The sequence below is a fragment of the Mus pahari genome, chromosome 22 (assembly GCF_900095145.1).
Source record: "Mus pahari chromosome 22, PAHARI_EIJ_v1.1, whole genome shotgun sequence".
Taxonomy (NCBI): domain Eukaryota; kingdom Metazoa; phylum Chordata; class Mammalia; order Rodentia; family Muridae; genus Mus; species Mus pahari.
In genome coordinates, this window is record NC_034611.1 from 45,975,931 (window position 1) to 45,997,167 (window position 21,237).

A 21,237-nucleotide genomic window follows, 5' to 3' on the forward strand; every position below is an offset into this window, starting at 1 on the left:
TCTCAACAAACACCATGGAAACCAGCAGTCTGGCCATTTTTAGGAGCTGGAAAAAAAATTGGGGGCTGGAGTTGTATGGGGTGCTTATGTTGCAGGCATGAGGTCCTGGGCACGGTAGTGCATGTCTGTGATTCCAGCACTCAGGGAGTCTATGCAGGACAGTGAGCACAAAGTCTCACTCAGCTACATACTGAGCACAAGGCCAGCCTGGGGTAACCCTGTGGAGTCTCAGCTACATACTGAACACAAGGCCAGCCTGGGGTAACCCTGTGGAGCCTCAGCTACATACTGAGCACAAGGCCAGCCTGGGGTAACCCTGTGGAGTCTCAGCTACATACTGAGCACAAGGCCAGCCTGGGGTAACCCTGTGGNTCAGCTACATACTGAGCACAAGGCCAGCCTGGGGTAACCCTGTGGAGTCTCAGCTACATACTGAGCACAAGGCCAGCCTGGGGTAACCCTGTGGAAGTAGAAAAAGGGAATTGGGGGTGGGGGTGGGAAGGAGAACAGAGAAGAGCAGAGGGAAAGGAGAAGAAGGGCATTTCTCCCTCAAAGGAAACTTGGGCAGAATTGTGACCAGTAACCAGATGTTAGAGAAAATTTTAGGGAATATTACTAACTGAATAGGAGCCCAGAAGCTCTGAAGAAAGCTAGACATGAATGAAGAACAACAAAACTAGAAAGTGTATATGTAAATCCAAATAAATACTGAACGGTAATGATGCTTTAAAGAGTTATTATCTAAGAGCTTAACACACAAAACAATAATGGCACAGAAATGGAAAGGCAGTGCAATGGTCAGGGTTGTAAAAGCCTGGAATCACTGAGGAAAAAAAGCAAAAGCCAGAGTCGACACTAGATTTTGACAGAACGAAGATGAACACTGTCTAAGCTTGGGTAAGCATTAAAACGGTAACCAAAGGACTCTGGGAAAATGATAACAGAAGTAATCCCCAGGTACTTCAAAGTACTAAATTATGCAATCAAAATCATTCTGGGACCCAAATACCAAGCTCTTAACAAAGCCAGTTTGCTGACCCAATGTTTTTTATTTCTACTATGAGTTTTGGGACAGGCTTAAGGGACAGAACATTCATTAATCTGTTAATGTTTCTTCTTTTAAAAATATTTTGTTTTATTTTATTATATACATATACATATATGTGTGTGTGTGCACGCGCACATGCGCACATGCGGGGGCCAGAGATGTTAGATCCCCTGGGAGCTGGAGTAGCAGAATGCTTGTGAGACACTTGACGTGGGTGCTGGGAACTGGATTCAGATGTGCAAAAGCAGTGCACACTCTTAACCATCTCTTTGGCTCCCATTAATAATTCTTCTTCTTCTTCTTCTTCTTCTTCTTCTTCTTCTTCTTCTTCTTCTTCTTCTTCTTCTTCTTCTTCTTCATCATCATCATCATCATCTCCTCCTCCTCCTCCTCCTCCTCCTTCTTTTTATTTTATCTTTATTTACAGTCCAGATTTTATCCCCAGTCCACCCTCTGACTGTTCCATATCCCATACCTCCCCTCCATCCCTCCCACTCCCCACCCCTCCCCCATCTCTACAAGGATGTCCCCACCCTCCCACTCCACCAGACTTCCCTACTCCCTGGGGCCTTCAGTCTCCTGAGGGTAAGGTGCATCTTCTCTGACTGAGTCCAAACCCAGCAGTCCTCTGCTGTATATGTGTTGAGGGCCCTATATCAGCTGGTGTATGCTGCCTGGTTGGTGGCCCAGTGACTGAGAGATCTCGGGGGTCCAGGTTAATTGAGACTGCTGGTCCTCCTACAGGGTTGCCCTCCTCCTCAGCTTCTTCCAGCTTTTCCCTAATCCAAGCACAGGGGTCAGCAGCTTCTGCCCATTCTTGATTGTTACTCCACTGCTTTTCCCCACGACTGCCTGCTTACCACGCATTCACATTCTGCCAACAGAGGGCAGCAGCTGACCACGATCTTGTTCACTTCCTCTCGGCACTTTTCATAGCTGAACTTGGAATGGGCAAGATGTTTTATTCTGTAGTTTGTAGGAGATGAACATGATGAGAAAGGTCCTTCCATGTTAAATACCACTCCACCAACTGAACTACACTACCAGCCCCCAGCTCCCCGCCCCCCCCTCCCCAGCATTTAAACCTACATGTGGAAGTGGTTTTCCTGAGCTGGAAAAAGAAATGAGCCAGGCAAATGACACATTTGCTGTTCTTTTCTCCTTTCATCTGTCAATGCTACTCAATCATTTCATTGGGGATAGACGTCAACAACAGCTGCCTTGGGTCACGGCATTGTATTTCAGTGCCTGGATAGATATAATGGGTCAGCTTCCTATCCACCTTTAAATAAAATAAAATAAAATAAAATAAAAGCAATGCATTTAAAAGGAATCTAGAAAATTAACATCCTTGAAGGATACTAGACATTTGGTGATTACACAACAATCCTGAGATTCGCAGTTGAGCTGCCCTTGGTTTCTAGCACCCGCCACCTGGGAAGCCTCCACTTACCCGAGTGTCCCTACATTACCGCACTACAGCGAGGACCTCTGTACTGCAATCAGAGAGAACACGCCTGGAAACAGGTTAATACGGTATGGTAGACAACATGGTGACTGAAGTTCGTTCCCAGAATATCTAATTCCCTCCTTTTTCTGTAACTAACAGTAGTCACCACGACAACGACAACGACGACGACGACGACGAAGACCACGACGATGACGACGACGACAGGGTATCCGGCCGTTTTGTTGGGTAAAGGTCGAAAGGATGCGCTCTGGAGGAAGATGAGTCTTCACGCAATCCAAGATTTGCTCTGTGACCTGAGGAGACTAACACGACCACTTTGAACGCCGGTTTTCTCGTCTGTGAAACAGTACTGGTATGGAATGTTACAGACCACAAACAGTTGTCGTTTAAATGGGCATTTGAGAATACTTTTTATTATTAGCTATCTTGAGGGAAATGTTGCTTTATTATCAGTGGCTGGCCAGGGCCTCTAAGGATTCAGATACCTAGGCAGTAATAAAGAGCAGGAAATTAAGCATGTAGCAGATTGGAGGAGGAGCGGGGCTGAATATTACACGGCACAAAGATGCTGCTGCCTTTCCTAATGATGATAGCTTTTTGGGTTTTAGAAAAACAAGGGCTGGTGAGATGGCTCAGTGGGTAAGAGCACCCTACTGCTCTTCCGAAAGTCCGGAGTTCAAATCCCAGCAACCACATGGTGGCTCATAACCATCCCTAACAAGATCTGACTCCCTCTTCTGGAGTGTCTGAAGACAGCTACAGTGTTCTTACATATAAGAAATAAATAAATCTTCCCCCCCCCCCAAAAAAAAAAGAAAAAAGAAAAACAAAAAAAGGTATTAATTTCAACTTTTTCCTGTCATGGAAAAAGATATGCATTGAATGAAGAAAAAAGTAAGTAGTCCAGTCTTCTCGAGTAAGAAATTCAGGAGGAACCCTTCATACTTCATTCACTGACAAACAAATTGCATTCCTCTGTGTGACGCAAGAGAAACCCGAACAGTGTGGAGGCCAACGGGAACCAGTGAGCAGTCAGTGGTGAGGTGGTGACAGCAGGCCAGAGTCAGCAACCCTGCGCTGGCATCTGTGATGCGATGTGGCTCCATGTGCCAGATCAGGGATAAACTGGCATGCTTCCCTGTCCTCGTGAAGTCTATCTAGGTAGCAGGTCCCGGTGCCAATCGATAAGCATGCTAGAACAGGACTGTGTGTGGCAAAATCTTAGCTTCCTCAGAATCTGGAAACAGATCCATCCCATTCACAAGGTAATAAATCAGACACTTTAGCACAGGGTACATGGGAAACTAATGTGTCCTCTGGTGATTCTGAGAAATATCACCAGCGTTTCTCAAAAGGTGAACTTCTAGCCACGTTTTGTGTGGAACCAGCCTCTTTATGAGTGTAGTGCGAGGCTTGAGAAGCAGTGTAATAAAGCTTTCTCTGGTACCCCTTCCTTCCCATGAAATAATGCACAGAGGAAAGAACGCTATCAAAACGGTACAGTCAGTTAGACAGAGTTCGTAGAATCTTTCACCCAACTGAAAATCCAGCGTATTGATGCACCCGGTAACCACATTTTAAGCCACAAGAGGCTGCCAGACAACTCTGGCCACATATGATTCTGGCACCTACTGATCGAGAAATCTTAGGGGTGCGTTTCTCAGGACGTGTTCCCAAGCCACTTATCACTGCCCTGGAGTCGGTGTAGGACAGGGAGAGGCAGTCCAGGGAACTTAACAGGCCTTCAAATGTGCTGGGTAGTTTTCTGTCACCTTAGCATAAGCTAGGGTCATCTGGGAAGAGGGACTCTCCAGAGAGAAAAAGCCTCTATCACATTGGCCATTAGGCAAGTCCTCGGGACATTGTCTTCATTAAGTATCGGTGGGGGTGGGGTGGGAAGGCCACTGTGGCCATCCCTAGGCAGGTGGTCCTGAGGTGTATAAGAAATCAAGTATGGGTGCTGGGCAGATTGCTCTTCCAGAGGTCCTGTATTCGATTCCCAGCAACAACACAGTAGCTCACAGCCACCTGTAATGGAATCCGGTGCTCTCTTCTAGTGTGTCTGAAGACATCTACACTGTACTCATATAAATAAAATAGATAAAGCATAGAAAAGAAAAGAAAAGAAAAGAAAAGAAAAGAAAAGAAAAGAAAAGAAAAGAAAAGAAAAGAAGGAAGGAAATGCAGCAAGCCACGGGGAACAAGTCAATGAACTGCACTCCTTCATGGCTTCTGTCTTACTTCCTATCTCCAGGTTCCTGCCTTGACTCCGTCCTCTCAGTGATGGATTTCCACCTTGAAGTGGAAGATGAAATGAACCCTCGCCTGCCTAACTTGCTTTTGGTCAAATCATCACTCTTCTCCTGGTTAAAGGCTCTGGAAGGTAACGTTGCCAGCTGAATATGGTAACTTTTCCTTAAGGCTCTTCTGCCGCTGGCCAGTAAAGTAGAGCCTAGCACCCACCATACTTGAGTAGTTTCATCTCAGAAAGTCACATAACAGAGACCCTCTGCTAGGGTACTGAAACTTTTTGCACCATGACAGAAATATTTAGTAGGCAGATTCTGTGTAAGCACGGCCCCACAGTTCTCAAGCCCCTGAATGTTCACCTCTCACAACCAATCAAAATTCAAATTCAAGATTCAAGAGTCAGGACAACACAGAAACTGGGTAGGTGGACAGAGAGTTAAGAGAGAATACTAAACTCCCATTGAGATATGGTGATGACAAGTGACTTGAGGACATCAGGTGATGATGCACCACTCGACTAGAAATAGAGTGTGAAGATAAATGAGTAAGGAATTCTACCCTGTGTGGGGACTGAAATTTATTTTTGATAATACGTTTAAAATGGGGGAGACATAGCAGTCTTCAGCTCAGCGTGGCAGGGATTTTGCATCATAACAAACTGTCTTAGTTAGGGTTTTACTGCTGTGAACAGACACCGTGACCAAGGCAACACTTATAAAAACAACATTTAATTGGGGCTGGCTTACAGGTTCAGAGGTTCAGTCCATTATCATCAAGGCAGGAGCACGGCAGCATCCAGGCAGGCATGGTGCAGGAGGAGCTGAGAATTCTGCATCTTCCTCTGAAGGCTGCTAGCACAACACTGGCTTCCAGGCAGGATGAGGATCTTAAAGCCCACATCCACAGTGACACACCTACTCCAACAAGATAGTGTGTCAACAGGGTCACACCTCCAAATAGTGCCACTCCCTGTGCCAAGCATATACAAACCATCACACAGACCAAGGAAAACTTATCAGCTTACAAAGTAACATCTGACACAAGATGAACAAGAATATAGTGGATGGGCCTCAAACAGAGGATCCAAAAATGAAGACCTTAATCAGGAAAGCACGGAGTTGGGAAAGCCTATAGGAAGTTAAAATTTCTAAGATTCATCGCCACAGTTAACTATCACAGAGAGGCAGCAAGGACGGCAGTGGAAGAGAGGCTGCTATGTTCCCAAATACCGTGCCATTGACGGCATGGCGAAGAGCAGCCAAGAAGAAGGGTATAGGAGCCTCCCAGATGTTGCCAAGCATGTTAGCTGTCTCCTTTCTGTTCACATCTGGGATTGGACTGTTTACTCCACTGGTTATCAGTTATATTCACGTTGTCACTGAACCTTAAGATAGGCCTACCTCAGGACAAGTCCAATTCAACTTGACTACTCCCTGCCTTCCACAGACTCTCACCTTAATGCCCAGGGGATGCGGGCATCCAAGAAAAAAACCTGTTCACTAAATGTGAATGGAATTTGGGAGGTGGATGGAAAGTCTCCTGTTAGAATACAGAAATTATACCTCCTCTTCAAAATTACATGTAGTCAGTCCAGGGTAACACTGCGTAGCATGATGGGAGAGGCACACACGGCAATGCAAGAGTCCGATATACTGGGGCACATTTCATACCTGCCAGCTCTTCAGTGGTGGTTGGAGGAGCTGAATTGAGTGACATGTAAAAGTTCAACCATGGGTCTCTACTTCTAGTGGGAGCAGTACATGGTAACATCATTAACTGTATAGACTCGTCAGACAGATGAGAAGGACCAACCTTTCCCACACTGACATCCGGCTAGAGATTAAGCATAATTAAGTACAGATGACAAGATTTTATTTCAAGCACATTTCAAATGATCACTTTCCCTCCTAATAAGTTAAGCTATTGGGTGCCAAAGATCAACAACTGCCAAACGGGTTTTTTGTACCCTGTGTCCTTGGGTGGGGCTCTATCTAAAAGCAGCCTCTCTTGGCAACTGGGCATTCTTCGGGGCATTCTGGTTGCTTTAAATGCACCAGAGATGCCCTGGGGAAACGCTGAGATACCACTCCTAGAGAGAGAGGAAGAAATGCCTACTCATCCGAGACAGGAAACTGATCAGAGACCAAAGTACAGACACTGTCAAAGTCCAACTATCAAACCAATGAGTTTTATTTGTGTTACTTACAGAAATATGTGTGAGGGGTTACTTACAGGAGCAGAAGTTACTCAGAGACATCTGTATCACCAAGCCCACCCTATCATGGATGACAATTCACACCAACTAGAAACCTGGAACACAATGCACATTCCACAAGCAATTCAGTGTTTTGGACTGTTTTGTTTTTTTCTAAGTGGCATAGTTGGTATGAATCTCGTTCAGGCAGCTCTGCTGGTCTTTGCTTCTTCCAGACAGCTTGGCTTGTCTGAGAGTGACTCTGAAAACAATTTTTATAGATTGTTTATAGATGCTTGAAGCAGGGAGTGATTCTGGTCAGTTTTAGGGACTTCCTGAAGCTATTTTGAGTCATTTACTGGCCGTTGTAAGAAGCTTCCCTGCAGGATGGAGTGTTTCATCTCCCTTTAACTATCCTGACTTGAAACATCCCGTTGTCTCACCTCCCCTTTTATAGCTTATAGCTTAAGAAGTTTCCTTCCAAAGTGCAAGGCTAGGAGGATACTGATACTCAGCAGTTAGCTATTTCACAGAAACAAGGAGCACTGCACTGCTGTTGAAGCTAAAACTTTTGATCCAGGAGCTGCTGTTCCAATCACAACCTCTTCAGCAAACTGCACTAGCTTTGGAAGACTGTTCTACATAAGACAGAGCTAGTAAATTCTAAATGAGTCTGCTCCCTGAGAAGTTAGTCTTCCTCCAGGCTAGAGAACAGAGTAACTCTCTACTGACTCAAGAAGAAAAACAAGCTGTGATTGGTGCAATGTGGGGCTTATCGTGATTGGTTCTTAAGTGAAGCTTGTCATTTCGTTTATGCAGCACTTGTGATTGGTAGAACTATGCACATGCAGGAGCTGTAATTGGTGGAATTACAGTCTGTACACAAGTATGTCATAGTCCCCTTCCGGCTATGTGAGAAGACTGTTTCCTCTAAGTTTTGTTAGTCTGGGAGACTTCTTCTGGGATTGCAATATTAGGCCTAGTACAGCACCTAATAAATAATCTCTTTGTCTACAGTCTTAATCAAGCTAGGCAGGTTGTATGGAGGGAAGATGTGACTGCCATATCTGATAGCAGAGACAGCAGCACTGGCATTGGCCATGATGAGGCAGCTGAAGCATTTCAGGGTCATCAAGATCTAAGAGGCCCCCAAGGGCTAAAGCTCAGAGTGACAACACAGAAGGCAGCTAAGAGTTCCAGCGCCCTTCAAGAGCTCTGAACTATAACACTAGGAAGTGGTTAAAGGGTTTCCGCAGAAAATGCAAGAAGCTATGACTATATAGGAACAGCAAAAGTATAGAGACAGGCAGGGCTGCTCGGAAGAACAAAAGGCAGAGACTGTAAAGCTTGGTCTCAGCCAAAGATCAGGAGTTATAACTCTACCTGCTGTATAGCAGAAGCAAGAAGAATACGACTCTGCCCTGAGTGCCTGGAATAGCCAGCCTTAGGCTTTGACAGCTTGGAACTCAAGTCCAGCCTGTGGTGAGTCCCTGGAACTCAGGGCCTTCCGCACTAAGGGAGCAACCTAGAGAGGCAAAACCCCCATCCCTAGCCAGGTGCTTGACATACTAGTTACTAGTCATTCTCCCTACATGATGCTCATTCACGTTAACTCGATGTAGAAGCCTACCCTGAATTCCCAAACAATCTGGGCAGCAAAACCTTACATCTTTTCATCTAGAGCTAATCAATCCCGTTTCCGAATTCACATTGACTTGAGAGGCTAAACTGTGGTAGCATGTATGGAACCCCCACTCAGTCTCACAGCTCAGACTTTAGATCGCTGGACAGCATGTGCCATAACTTATGGGTTGCTGTAGGCTAAAACCAAGTTTTGTACATAGAAAGTTTGCATTCTGTGTAAACTACAGAAATGTTGGGGTGTGCTCCTGATGTCCACTTCCTGGGCTTTGTGCAAGTAAAAACAGAGAACCTGACTTTTTAAAAGAGCTGGGTGTGGTGGGGCAGAACCTGCAGTCCCAGCACTTTAAAGGTAGATGTAGGGAGTCCAAAATTAGGGGAGTCCCACCCAACAATGAGCTCTAAGCCTGCCTGGGGCCCATGAGTGTCTGACTCAAAAGCAAACCAAAAGCCCCAAACAACTAAAACCTCAGGAAGAAATCTAAAACAAAACAGTAGTTGGAGTCGGAATAGGAAGTGAAGGGCAAGGTGGAGGAGGTGGGGGACACTGGAAAAGGGAGATGACTATGCAGTGTACTGAGGCACTCAGAAAACTTACTACTTACTACCTAGCATTTAAAAGAAAGGTGGCGTTTTGTGTGTCAACTTGACACAAATTAATCAGAGAGGAAGGAGCCTCAGTTGAGAAAATGCCTCCATGAGATCCAGATGTAAGGCATTTTCTCAATTAGTAATCAATGGGGGAGGGCCCAGCCAATGGTAAGCGGTCTCACCTAGGCTGGTAGTCCTGAGTTCTGTAAGAGCAAGGAATGGAAGCAAGGCATTAAGCATCATCCCCACGGCCTCATCAGCTCCTTGCTTCCAGGTTCCAGCCCTGCTTGTGTTCCTGTCCTGACTTCCTCCAATGAATTGGAAGTGTAAGCCAAATAAACCCCTTTCTCCTCAGTTTGCTTTTTGGTCATGGCGTTTCATCGCAGCAACAGAAATCCTAAGTCCTTTCTTCTTCTGGCTCCCTGCGCTAGTCAGGCAGTTACAGGTCACACTCGGCCCCTCCTAAGGGACAGTCAGCCTTCTCCACTCTCCAAAAGAGGAAAAGCCTAGAAATCAGCTCTACACTTCCTGGGACTGAGCCACTAGCAAAGCTGGACGCAGCCCCGGGGCTCAGTTTCTCCCGCCTATGGGGAGGAGCCACGAAGATCAATGGCCTTCAGCTTTGGGCCTAGGGGCCTGGGAGGTACAGAGGGGTGGAGCAGGTCCTAGGCTCCACCCCCGTCCGTGGCCAAGAGTCTTGATCTACGGGTAGGACGGTGCCCAGCCCCTCAACCTAAGCTCGCTGGATTGGCCATGTAGGGACCTGGGACTCGTCCCTCCGTATGGTCTGCTTTCAGGCTCTGTAAAGAAGAGGTGTTCCCAAGCTCTGCCCCTTGGCTGCAACCTCAAGTCAGATCTGGGCCTTGGGGCGGAATAGGCCCTAGGCTCCGCCCGTCTGCCAAGATCGGAAGGTTCGGAAGGGAGGGCGCACCCGGACCAGACTGCAAGCTTCAGCCATAGCCTGCAGCCTCGGGAGGGAGGAGGTGCCCAGGCTCCGCCCCTAGGGGGCGGAGTGAGGCCCGGGCCCCGCCCCTCTCCTGCTGCAGCTGGTTCCGGCCCGCTCTCCCACGGGTCCCGCCTCGCTGCCGGAGCGTCCGGAGGACCGCTCAGTGGGAGGAGCGCGGAGTCGGCCTGGGTCCTTGCTAGCACCCGCCTGTGTGCTCGGGGAGCTGCACTCGTGAGCGGTGAGTACCACGCGGCCCCGGGGCGTCCGTGCAGGCCTTTCCCACGGTGCAGACCCGGGGAGAGCTGCGGGGAGGCCGTGGAGCTGGCTCCTGGGGTGACCTCTCTGCCCGCTCCCCAGCCTGCGTCGCTCTGGACTGGGAGTGGCTCTACTCGGCGCCCCGGGAGTTACTCGCCTTGGTGTGAGGGCCGCACCGCCGGGGTGTCAGTGTGCCAGGCCCAGCCCACGGGATAGAAAGGATCGATTGTGCCCGGCAGGTTGGAGTCCCCAACACGGGGCGAAGGCAGGCGGGGTGAGGGTGAGAGCCCCCTCAGTGGAAGGGCATAGAGTCCAAGGTGATTGATTGAGAAACCCAAGGAGAACGGGACTGTACCACTCGGCCAGCCCAGGGCACTAGAACCGCAAATCTCCCTGCAGCACCACGCATGACAGCCTCCAAGCAGAAGTTGCCGAACTTTTGGATTTGGGACCCGCAGCGCGCCTAAAGAACCATTGTTATATAGAGTGTATCTATTGATTTTTGCGGTGTATAAATACAACATATAGACACTTAATATACTTAATTCAGAATAGACCAATTACATTTAACATGACTTTAAACAATTTCTCTATAGTTTCCAAAACACTGTTATTAAGAATGGCATTCTTTAACCTTCCTGCAAATCTCTGCTTAGAAGAAGACTCAGCCTGTTGCAGTATGACATACAGCTTCTGAAGACTTTTAAGTATATTGGTGAAAATGTAACATTGTATTGTTTAAAGAGTGGTTTTGACCGCCCAAACACATGCGCCTGTGTTTCTCTGCAGCATACTTTAGAACCACTGAAGTAGCCAGTGATTAGGAAGCATAGTTCACTGGGTTTGCCACTTTATTTATGGTTCTTCCACCCAGTGCCGTGGAGCTAGTTAACCTCTGATACCCAGGAACACTCTAGACCTCACTTTCCGACACAGTTGGCAGTGGCTCTGGGTGACATTCAGGTGTGCCTTAGTTGTTTCTGTGCCTGCTGATTTGATCCCTGTAAGCATCGGGTTGCTGCATTGATGTAGCACACCAGACCTGTGGGTTCAGGGAGGTGTGTGTGACTAGACCGTGCCAAATGTGTAGGGGTTGCTGTAAGATTACCAAGCAGTTGAGAGGTCATCTCTAAAATACCAGGTGGCATGTTTTTGTCTCCGTTCCCCTGTGTTCAGTTCTGTTTGGGGGTCTCCAGCCTTGGATTTGTTGAAGTATGTGTCCCAGTCTCTGAATTCTGCCACTTGGATTTCTGGTGAGCTCTGTATGGTCCTGCCTCTGCCACTGGAAAGCAGTTGCCCAGTGTGTCCCTGTGTGATAAATGGAACCCTGCATTGGAGTCTTTCCTTTGTTTCATGCTGTCTACACAAATTTGAGATAGAAGTTACATACATATTATCTACCCAAGGAGGCTATTGTGTTCTGAGTGAGCAGCTTAAGCTCTTTAAATAATACATTAGAAATGATTTGCACACATGCTGTTGCTCCCACAGTCGGGAAAGGGGGACTGGGATCTGACCTCTGAGCCCTTGCGTTCTTGCTATAACACGTTGATGCTGGAGCCTCCCTTATTCATCCTTGAGTAGATGTTTATCTCATCTCCAACTCTTCTGGACCTTGGGAAATTAATGATTTTAAATGGTGAAGGGCCTGTCTGGAATGTACAGTCAAGAGCATAGGTAAGTACTGTTCAGTTGAGATCATTTCCTGTCTGTAAGTGGACATGAAACATGGTCATGTAAGGAAGCAGTACCTGCGAGTAAGGTGTGCATCAAAAGCACGTGCAAAGGAAACCAGAGGCCTACATGTGAAGATGACAATTAAAATAAATGGTATTTATTACCTTTTCCCCAACCAACAACAATGTTTGTCTTGTTTGCTCCATTTTCCTGTCTTTTAGGAGAAAATACCTCCTCATGCTGCCGCTCGAGTCTGCATAGGAAACTCCCTTCCACCCCGTGTCCATTCTTGGCCTCGCTGGCCTTGTGGAGGTCCCTTGTTCTCTCAGAACCTTACTGTCTCTGACTTTCCAACTGGGTTGTGCTTAGTAGGTGTCCCAAGCGACCACGGCTTCCTGAGAGAGATTTATGCTAGTGTTTGTGCACGTTTCTTCTCAGCTCTGTGTTCAGCAGCGTTACATTTCCGTAGGTTGAAATGGACCATAATGAGAATATTTCTTTACAACATGGAAATCATCCAGCACTCCATGTATGAGTTTTTTTCTACCTGCGAACAAATTGCTAAACATTTACCAGCACACTGCTGCTGTTGTTGGAGCCAAGGTGCATTCTTTCTTTCCTTCTTTTTTTTTTTTTTTTTTTTTTTTTTTTTGGCAAAGCCAGATCCCTTAGCCTGAACAAAGATAATAGGTATGAGGTGTTTTATTCAAGTCTTCCAAATTTTTGATAGATGGGGGGTAGGGAAGGCTGTATTTAAAATGTACTAATATATTAATCAACATGTGTGTGTCTGTGTCTGTGTGTGCAAAAAGCCAGACAGCAAAAACCACAACCATGCAGTTCTTTTTTTTTGTTTTTGTTTTTGTTTTTGTTTTTGTTTTTTTTTTGGTTTTTCAAGACAGGGTTTCTCTGTATAGCCCTGGCTGTCCTGGAACTCACTCTGTAGACCAGGCTGGCCTCGAACTCAGAAATCCGCCTGCCTCTGCCTCCCGAGTGCTGGGCTTAAAGGCGTGCGAACCATGCAGTTCTTATGCTGCTACTGTAAGAAAGCAGCCATGGCAATATAAGCAAAGGAGCATATCTGTGCTCAAATAAAACTTTATTTACAAAACAGGTACTGGGCCATCGTTTACAAACTCATACTAGAATGTGAAGAGGAACCCTGTTTCAAAAATATCTTCTGTGTAGAAAAGGAGATTCTTCAGGAATTCTGAGACTGGAATCTCCAAGGTGGATGTGTGTGGAAGTTGAAGCTACAGAGGTCTTAGAATCAATCATAGAGGAATGCAGAGTAGGTTGTTCACGGAAGGACTCCATGGTATGCACAGTGAGGGGAATCCTATTCCCGGCTCTCTAGAGCCAGCTCAGATTTAAAGTGGTAGATGACCCCGCCTTCTAATACAGCATAGACTTTAACTGTAGGCACAAACCCAGCATCATCTCTTAACAGCTATCCTCGCTTCAGGGGCAGGGACAAACCTTCCTTGTACACGTGTATATTATAACATTTATCATATGTATTATATGTACATGTTTTACACATACTGTAGATATGTGCATTCTTGTTACCTATATACATACATAAGTTGTATTCCTACGTGATCTCACACCCAGGAATTTAAAGTAGCCTCAGAAATGGAAGACAAACACTGAACTATTAACAGTTGCTATTTCTGAGAAGGAGGGCAAGATGAAACGAACAAGTCAGGAGCCTTTTCTCTCTTAGTGTTTGTGATGTAAGAACCTCATCTGTCCTATCAGATTCATAGGTTTGTTTTACAACTTAAAGCAAAAAAGTAAATTATAACAGCCTATGCCTTTAAAGGGAGATGGGGTGATTTCTTTGGTAAGAATGATCCTACACCACACCCCCCAAATCAGGCCAGTGTCTTAGTGTTCTATTGCTGCGAAGAGGTATCATGAATGGCAGCTCTTAGAAAAGAAAGCGTTTAATTGGGACTTGCTTAGTTTCAGAGGTTTAGTCCATTGTCGTCATAACCGGGAACACGGTGGCAGGAAGGCAGACGTGGCACCTTGATCTACATCCAGATCCCCAGGCAGCTAGGAGAAACTCAGAGCCCACCCCCAGTGACACACGTCCTCCAACATGCCAGTACCTCCTAATCCTTCTCAAGTAGTGTGACTCCCTGATGACCACCACAGCAAGTGACATTGTCATGGCACATTTCTGAATGCGTATGTGTAATACTAGTACATATTAACTTAAAATATTCAGAGCAAACCCTCTCAAGTCAAAACATTTCAGTATAGGTTCCTAGTGTTTGACTTACATTCTTACCAGAGGTTAAAAGTACTAAAAGCAAAATATTTGTTGATGAACTCGTATGCAAACCCTCGCACTGGAGTTACAAAGATCTGGTAAGTTGTTTTTAAGATAAAAGGTCTAAAATGAGTATTTTCCTGTCATCTCTATTTTTTGAGGAAAGAAAATAATGAGGGTGTGCTCATGGGTGCATGTGTGCGTGTGTGTGTGTGTGTGTGTGTGTGTGTGTGTGTGTGATCACCTGGGTAAAGAAACTAGGTTTGCCACAGTAATGAGTGGGTTTCTCTTGGTGATGGGGTTAATTTGGGTTTTAGATTTTCCTCAGCCTTGCTTCATGGACCTTTGCATCAAAAATGCGTTCTAAATTAGCTTGTGATAAAAGCTAATCTCTGTGGTTGTTTTACGAGTAACACATGGAGGAAAACGGTTGCTCCATTCCTACGCTGAGTTACCAACAGGCTGCCTGGCAGAGAGCTTTGCAGGTCTCTTTTCCAGTGGAGAAAGGAGAGGAGGGCAAGGTGTGGGGAACTGAAAACAGTCACACTGACCACTGGAGTCACACTGTGCTGAGCTGTGCTGTGCTGACTTCCCCCTGGAGTCCGCTGTGGAGTCCGCTGTGACCCTTTGTCCACTTGACTGGGAGCTTAAAAGTTCCTTATAGGTTTATTGCATCAGCTGACCATCTTTCTGGATCCTTTGGGTGCCCCCCCCCATCTGTCTGTCTCTCTCTCTCTCTCTCTCTCTCTCTCTCTCTCTCTCTCTCTCTCTCGCTCACTTGATGTCTCACTTTGAACTATTTTAATACAAAGTTTGAGGCACAAAAGTACACGGAGAAGAGGGTGATCTGGCTTCTACAGTCTGAACAGTACCTAGTGACCAGTCTCGGTTCCATCCGTACCCTTCTTCCTCCCTCCTCACCATGCCAGGAGTTGTCGTCTTCATCTTCATCTTCAGCTACTTAAATGAACAAGAACACCTTTCTTCATGGTGCTTTCGTGTGTGTGTCTGTCTGTCTGTCTGTCTGTCTGTCTGTCTGTCTGTCTGTCTGTCTGTCTGTCTGTCTGTCTGCCTTTCAGCCTTTCAGTTGCCTCATGTGAGCCAGGTGGAGCCTCTGCAAGCCTTGAACCCTCTCAGCCTTTGCTCTACCCTCTGCCAGGGCCAGCTCTGGCTTTCCTACAGTCTTCTTCAGATCCCAGCTGTGGCCGTTTTTATGCACTGATCTTCCTATTGGCCCTTATCGTACTGTAATTAAATGTGTGCCTATATCAGTCTTTTCTGTTAGGTTGTAATCTTTGTATAAAAGGTGTGTCTTTTTATCTTCTTTTCTCCTGCGGTACCTAATACTTACTTCTAAGAAGATGCTCAAGAAATGCATGCCAAGCGAGTCAATAAGACTCACTGGAGGGGGGCTGGATAGACGGCTCATCAGTTTAAGAGCACTGGCTGATCTTCCAAAGAACCTGGGTTCTGTTCCCAGCACCCACACGATAGCTCACAGCCGTCTGTAACTCTAGCGTCAGGGCATCCAATGCCACCTTCTGGCCTCTCCACCTGTACCAGGCACCCAAACAGCGCACATGCACACACACATGCAGGCAAAACCACTCACATGCATTAAATAAAAACATATTAAAAAAGAATTAATGGAGGAATAAAACGAATGTAAAAGAGATGTTTCCAGACATTACCTGCGGCCAAGTAAAGCTTCTGTCATTTGCATAGATTTTTGAAGTTCTTGAAAGAGTTGTGATGGGACCGTTGTTTGCTTTTCTTGTTTAAAAGAGAATTAGCATCCGTATGTATCCGGAGCCTTAAATCTGTCAGATTGTGCCGCGATTCTTCCCACTCCAGGAAAAAGACGTAAACATCCATATCTTATGCGGTCCCTTTTATTGGGTGAGAGTGTTTCTCGGCTCTATTTAAAGTATAGACTTAAATCTTTAGTAAGAGGAACGGGCTACTTTCTAGCCTGCCAAGCTTCATGCAGTAGTTTGGTAACAGTCTCACCAGTTACTGTAACTTGTATCGTAGAGCTCCCAGAACAACAGTGCTTAGTGTGTTAACTCATTCAGTTATCCCAGTATTCCTTGTCATGAGGACAGAGGTGTACGGACAGGTACTGTGACTTTAAATCTGCAAAGAAACAAAGTGATGTTTCGTTAATCCCCCTTAAGAAGACAGAAAAAAGCTCTTGTCTACCATCTTAAGGGGCAGTCAAACCCAAGTGCAGATTAGAAACCAAAGAGTTGGGGATGAAATGTTACAAACTTGCAAGGGCATGAAACCACCTTGTGAAGCACTGTATGTCAGAGCATCTCAGCGCGATTCTTACCGCTGGATGCTTTATTAACTACCTTGTGACACCTCATTCTCTGAGCCAGCGGTTCCTTAGACTTGGTTGTCAAGAGTTTTTCCCAAGCACTCTGAGGACTAGGGGGATGTGAGTCTCCCTGTACTTCTCTCTTATCCACTCCTAACCTTAGGGCGGTTTGGGGATGCTTGTCTTTGTATGACTTGCCTTGGGCCGTCGTTCCAAATGACTTGTGTGGACCACACTGATTATTCATAGTCCTCCTCATCCTTTGTGTGTTAGCATTACAGGGCAGGTTACAGGTTATGACATGGTTCATGAAGATGCGCCATTCTAAGTTGGCCTCCTATGTGATTCGCTAGTTTGAAACTTTGTTTGAGAAGAAGAGCAATCAATAGATTTGCTCAAGAACTGCCAAGAATCTGCCATGTTGGAGAGCTGTACCCAGGAGATGTAAGGACTTTGAGAGCCTGGGTTCCATTCTCTAGCCTTGGGACTCAGGATGTTGTTTCCTGCATTAGCAAAGAAAGATAGGGGCTCAGTTGCCTTCATGCTGCTGTTGCCTTTACTATTCACGCCAACCCATCCTTTCAGAGTTGTCCAAAGTCAAGGACATTTTAGGGAGCTTGAGGCTATCTGGTCCTCACATAGATGCCTTAGAGTTTGAAGATTATGTGTGAGTTTAATTTTCTCAAACACTATTTGATTTGGATATTCGTGTGTGAAATGACTCTGCCTGTAGCTGAGAAGTTGCAGCCTAGATGCAAGAGAGTTGTCTGTGGCAAGGGAGGCCAGAGATTAACTTCCAGCTAGGTTACCACCTGGAGGCCTCAGCAGGTGACCTAACCCTTCTGACTGTCTTGTCACCTATAAAATAAAATAGTGGCACCTTGTGGATGAGTTGCTTAAAGATTTTATCAGTGTTTTGAGGTGCCAGGCACTGCAACGACAACCCATATATCCTTGAGCAGTAGCTGCTTCTGGTCTGTAATGCTGTTAATTACTGTGCTTCCCAGCTTTGGTCCTGACCCCACCCATCTCCGGGCAAACGCTTGAGTGAATCCCATCAGTTCCCTCTCTCATATCAGGAGACCTTGTGTATGGCGATGTTATCTCCAAACATATTAAGTCACATTATCCTAAGACACATGTGGTTTGATATTCCTTCCTTGCACAGTCCAAAGAAGCACAGATACCAAGACTTAGTGTCATCGGGAGTCACGTGTGTAAGCCACGCCACATGTATTCACTGAGCTGGAACTAGAGCGTTATTGCCTAAGAGTTTGAGGGACTACATTTTGCACTGCCGTTCCTATCTCAACATGTCTGCCTGTGGCTTCAACGTATCCAACCGCCTGGCTGTGATGATGCCCTGCTAGGGGGCAGGAGTGTGCTGGTCAGAGACAGGAGCCTCAGGTCCTGCAGACTTTGCTGTTCTCGTGGGAAATCATTGAGACCGGTGTGCATGCATGGGCTTCTGGGAACTTCGTTAGCATGGCCATTTTCTCTGCATCCTGACAGTTCTGAGACCCTGACTAGATCACCTTGGACCTCCAAAACCTGGTGAATGCCAAGGTAAAAGTAGGCCTGGGAGGTCCCTGGAGGCTGCACATACAGCTTTTTGTGGTGACATCCTAAAATTTAAGTCAAAAGCTCGTCACTACAAAAGTTCAAGAGCTTGAGGAAGTCAAATGAGGCTCAGCTGCTCTGCAACGTCACTCACCCCTCTGCTCTTCCTCCAGACTCACACGCAAGTCAGGAATGGTGGCACATCTGCTACAAATTCTAGCAATGGGAAACTGGGACAAGTGGGTTGAGAGTAAAAGGCCAGCGTAGGCTATGCGTGAAGACCCAGTCTCATAACCACAACCACAACACACACACACACACACACACACAAATACAGGAGTTTTAATCCAGCAACAGGACTTTTGTTTGTTTGTTTGTTTGTTTTTGTTTTTCGAGACAGGGTTTCTCTGTGTAGCCCTGGCTGTTCTGGAACTCACTCTGTAGACCAGGCTGGCCTCGAACTCAGAAATCCGCCTGCCTCTGCCTCCTGAGTGCTGGGAGGACTTCTTTAGCAAGGGATCACATCCATAGACTTTCTAGGTCTTCGTAATCTGGCTGGATTGCTGACACACTCTGGACTACAGTATGATCTGTCTGGACTGCAGACACACCCTTAGTACACACCTCTACCCCTAACAATGAAGGTAGGATTAGTTTGTAGAAGGAAGCAGTCATGTTTGAAAGTGGTGTCTAATTGAGTGCCAGGGAAGGTACTCCAGAGTAGCGCAGAGAGATAGTGTAGCAGTTTTAGCCAGATCATTTTACAGAGGCCAGTGGCAGGGAGAACAGGCTAGACACGGATGAGGACAGGATGAACCCGAGAATGAGGAGGAGCCAGAAGATTAGAACATATTGCCAAAGTTAGTGTGAGGCCAAGCTGAGAGACTCAGTGAGAGCCAAGAGAAGCCAGATCAAATCAGTCAACTTGGAAGATAAGATTGTATAGAGGCTAGAAGCATCCAGGCCTAGACCTTAGAGATAGTTAAAACAGAGAAAGAAATGCTCTGAGCTCAACCCAAGCCGTGTATTCATACAGATTGGGTACTGCTCTTATCTCACTGCATCATCTGAGGAAATAAAGTAACAGTTATAACCCACATTCACACACTCACACACACACACACACATTCACATACACTTATTCACACACACACATTGCTCTCACATATACACTCTCACATTCACGCACGCTCACAACTTAGATGTAGAGAGCGTAATTGGGGTCTCTGCAGGCAAAAACGTACTAAGCCCACTAATGACTGTTAGGAACTAGAGTGAAGATGCACATACCCAGAGGAATTGAGGGTTACCTTCCCTAGCAGAGAACGAGGGCGGCTGGCCTAGACCTTGACCTCTGCCTCAGCAGCTCTGCTTTCTGGATTCCTGTTCTGTGCCCCGGTGGCTGTTTTTCCTAGATGTCTCGGGAATCTATAAATGCTGAAATTCAGCAACATTTTTGTGAAACTGTTTCAATTAACTACCCAATGATACTAAAAATAAAAATGAGTCTTCTGTTGTTTTGATTTGCTTCAACTAACTTAAAATGAGTTGATTGGGTTGATTCTTTGTCTTTGAGATACAGGTAAGGACACAGCCCCCTTCAGGATTGGGAAACCCCCCAAAAGGGAGAGAACTTCCTTGTCGGGTGTTGCTATGGCTGCCCCTTTTCCCCAGATCATGACCACATTTACAGAGCCTGTGTGCGTGTGCTCAGTATGACATGATCATTTCTGTGCTGCATACCCAGAATTCCCAGTATTGTTTAGTAATGAACTAAAAAGAAACAAAGGTTATGTCAGACTCAGGAAGGAACCACATCTTAATTATCATCTAATATTTTCCTACTGAGTTCATACATACCTCATCATAGTTTAATGGACTTTTTTTTTTGAAAGCTTATTTAAACCAGGAATGTATAACTGTCTCTACAAAGCCCCACCCAGTTGCTGAAGAGCCCCAAGTAACCTTGGTGTTTTCCCTCTGGTCCTCGCTCACCTCCGTGCTGGCCTCCACCGCAGGGCCTTTGCATGAGATCTCACCCTTAACTGAGAACTGTGTGTAGGAGCTGTGCCTTCAGTTCTCTGCTCGGGTGGCTTCAGTGAGGGGTCTTTGGCCACCTAACCCTCCTTCCCCTTGCCCCTGAGCTGCCTATTGCCCTTGCTCTACTTTACAGAGAAGCAGGGTCCCCCCCCCCCATTCTCCGTGGACACTCACTCACTTGTTTAGTCTGTATGCACTGGCCTATAATGGTGGGAGCTCTGTCTCTGTGCCTTTGCTGGTGTCCCCTGGGACCTGCCACAACTTCTAAGTCAGTAATAGAAGTATCTATTGAATGCACGAGTCAGAAATTCTTTTTAGAAGACTTTCTAGACCATTGTCCAGACTTACCTTAGATCCGAGATCTACCTTATTTTGTACATTTGGAAAGTGGGGCACGGAAATGTTGGATGCCTGCATGAAAACTAATTGGTGCACATCCACTTAAAACTCTAGAAACATATGGCCTCCTCTGGTCAGTTACCTAGGATAGGACAGAAAACTGGAAGGAAATAGAGCAATAAATGACGTCCAAATGTTCCAAGAAGACAGCCTGGCATAGGCTTCTGAGAGGGACGCTTAGGTTGACGGCAGCTCTGCTTGTAGTATGGAATCGATGCTCCAGGAAAAGGTGCTACCAGTGTTGCCAGAGCCGGCAACTGCTTCATTGTTTTTGTTTGTTTGTTTGGGGGATTTTTGGTTTGGTTTGGTTTGGTTTGGTTCTTTTGTGACAGGGTCTCATTAAGTAGCTCTGGCTGTCTGGCAATTCACTATTTAGACTAGTGTTGAACTCATATAGATACACCTGCCTCTGTCCCTGGGATTAAAGGCCTATACCACCTTTAATATCTATCTTCCTTCCTCCCTCCCTCCCTCCCTCCCTCTTTCTTTCTTTCTTTCTTTCTTTCTTTCTTTCTTTCTTTCTTTCTTTCTTTCTTTCTTTCTTTCTTTCTTTCTTTCTTT

The 21,237-nt window shown here is 46.1% G+C and overlaps 1 protein-coding gene across 1 annotated transcript in view; it reads left to right on the top strand.

Moving 5' to 3' along the window:
* The first annotated feature begins 9,987 nt into the window (after positions 1 to 9,987).
* The window catches only part of Aco1 (aconitase 1), a 51,356-nt gene continuing 40,106 nt past the window's right edge, over positions 9,988 to 21,237 (top strand). Inside the window, exon 1 of the mRNA XM_021221906.2 lies at positions 9,988 to 10,379. The gene's annotated coding sequence lies outside the window, so the exon portion shown is untranslated. The remainder of the gene's footprint in view (positions 10,380 to 21,237) is intronic.